General features: G+C 43.5%; 1 pseudogene; it reads left to right on the top strand.

Moving 5' to 3' along the window:
• Window positions 1–518: 518 nt before the first annotated feature.
• Window positions 519–1,300, top strand: LOC131480723 (elongation factor 1-beta-like; annotated as a pseudogene).
• Window positions 1,301–2,451: the final 1,151 nt, after the last annotated feature.

Raw genomic sequence — 2,451 nt, 5'->3', positions numbered from 1 at the left:
TTTTCAAATAAGTAGCTGTTTTTTCTTTTCTTAATTTTTAAAGATTTATTTATTTCTACTGGAAAGTCAGATATACAGAGAGGAGGAGAGACAGAGAGAAAGATCTCCCCTGGGATGATTCACTCCCCTAATGACTGCAACAACTGTTACTGTGCCAATCTGAAGCAAGGAGTCATGGACTTCCCCCAGATCTCTCAAGTGGGTGTTGGATCCCAAGGCTTTGGGCTGTCCTCGACTGCTTTCCCAGGCCACAAGCAGGGAGCTGGATGGCAAGCAGGGCTGCCAGGATTAGAACCAGTGCCCATATAGGGTCCCGGCTTATTTAAGGCAAGGACTTTAGCCATTGGGTCACCATGCCAGGCCCTCTTTTATTATTTCTTTCAATATCTACTAGCTCTTTTGTTTCTCTCAGCACTGGGTGCCCATATCCTGTACTCCTTGACTGCACTGCCCCCAGCTCCTAGACACAGCTGCTACCATTGGGTTTTGGAAATGTGAGAGGTAACCCTGGTCTCCAGATGGTCAGTGATCTGTTGGACGGGAGGTGTGTAAAGAAGGTTGTGTCACCACAAGCTGTATCCAAAGCTGTCTCTGGCCCACCGTGCACTTGTGTCACACCCTACACTAGTGTCATCCCATCAAGATTTAGGAGCAGGAGAAGGCCAGCCGGCCCAGAGAACAAAACGCGGTGGGCAAGTATGGCATTGCAGATGTGGAAGATACCACAGGAAGTGAAAGTGGAGCCAGAAATAGTAAAGATGATGATGACAGTGACTCTGTTGGATCTGAAGGGGAGGAGGAAAGTGGAAGGGCAATGAGGCTGAGGAAGAAGGACTTGCACAGGATGAACCCAAACAAGCCAGGTAAGTTGTACTTGTGATCCAGTCTTCCATCCTACTTCACAGAAAACCTTGGGGTGACGAGATAGGGATGGCAAGATTGGAAGAGTGTGTCCCAAGTACTCAAACAGATGACTTAGTCTAGGGCTTCCTCTAAACTAGCTCCAGTAGGGTGTGGATTTTAAAAGCTGCTAATACATGTAGTGAAAGATAACAGACATGGAATAGATAAACTGGAGGACAGATCCTGGCTCCTGAGGACTAAGAACCATCTGTAGGATGTGGCTGCTTTTGACAAGATCACTTTTAACAAACTATCCCAGATTGTTTCACTGAAGTAAAAGCTTGAAAGATAAAAACAAATATATGTATTTTTTAAATCTAGTAAACCAACTTTTGAGAACACATGTTAGGGGTGAGGTTCATGCAGTGGTGTAGTGAATTAAGCTTCTGCCTACAGTGCTGGCATCCCATACGGCCACTAGTTTAAGTCCTGGATGCTCCACTTCTGATCCTGCTCCTTGCTTATGGCCTGGGGAAGCAGCAGAGGATTGGTCCACATTTGCGAACCCTGCATCCACACAGGAGACTTGGAAGAAGCTCTTGGCTCCTGACTTTCACGCTGGCTGAATTCCAGCTGTTTCAGCCATTTGGGGAGTGAACTAGCAGATGGAAGATCCCTCTCTCTGCCTCTTTGTCTCTCTCTATAACTCTACCTCTCAAATAAAAATAAATAAATCTTTTTAAGAAGTATTTTAGATGCCAAGGTTTGCAATCTATGTATAAAATTCTCTAAATTGCAAGCTTTTCAAAGAGCCACAAAGAAATCCAGAAAGCATGTTAAAGTGTTTCCTAACAGGCATTCTCTTCATTCTCTTTGTTTTATCTTTTATTCTATCTCTTTTCTCTTTCCTGTAGAGAGATTTTGTAACGTTTCGTGATAAAAGTACATTTATAGGGCCAGAAGAAATTCTTTCCGGTGGTGGTAAATTTGTTATTTGATTGGTAAGTTTAGTCACTGTGCCCCTTGCAAAATTAAGACTTATGTATCACAGAGAAATTTTTAGCCTCACTCTGCCATGTAATCATGGTGATTCTCAGGCAAAATCAGAGAACAACAAATTTTCTTCAACTTGACCATTTTTTCCTGTTGTTTTATATTAAGTAACGTTGCACATAAATCACGGCACAATATTTTCTGTATGTGCAGCACACTGGGTGAAACTGCTTCTTGTGGCACCAGCATGCCATAGGGGAATGCCCACTCGAGTCCCTGCTGCTCCATTTCTAATCCAGCTCCTTGCTAACACGTCTCCTCCAGCCTGCCTTTCTCTCTCATCTGGTGGGTTGAGCCCCATCTTGGTCACAGCTGAGCATGAAAGGGTGGGCTTGCATCTGGGAAGCGTTCATTTAATAATAACTACAGGTCCCTTGGAGCCACCCAAGAGGTACAAAATGCAAACCTCTGAAATATAGGAGGAAATCTATCTGTGCTTTTATTTAACAGAAGAAAAAAAACCAATCATGTTGAAAATGCACATTGGTGATGAAGGCTTTCTTTGGAACATTAAATTTGGGCAATGGTGCAGAGGACAAAAAAGTGTATAGCCAA

The sequence above is a fragment of the Ochotona princeps genome, chromosome 7, assembly GCF_030435755.1.
Source record: "Ochotona princeps isolate mOchPri1 chromosome 7, mOchPri1.hap1, whole genome shotgun sequence".
Taxonomy (NCBI): domain Eukaryota; kingdom Metazoa; phylum Chordata; class Mammalia; order Lagomorpha; family Ochotonidae; genus Ochotona; species Ochotona princeps.
The sequence above is the reverse complement of the archived record's forward strand: the minus strand, read 5'-3'. Positions and strand labels throughout refer to the sequence as shown.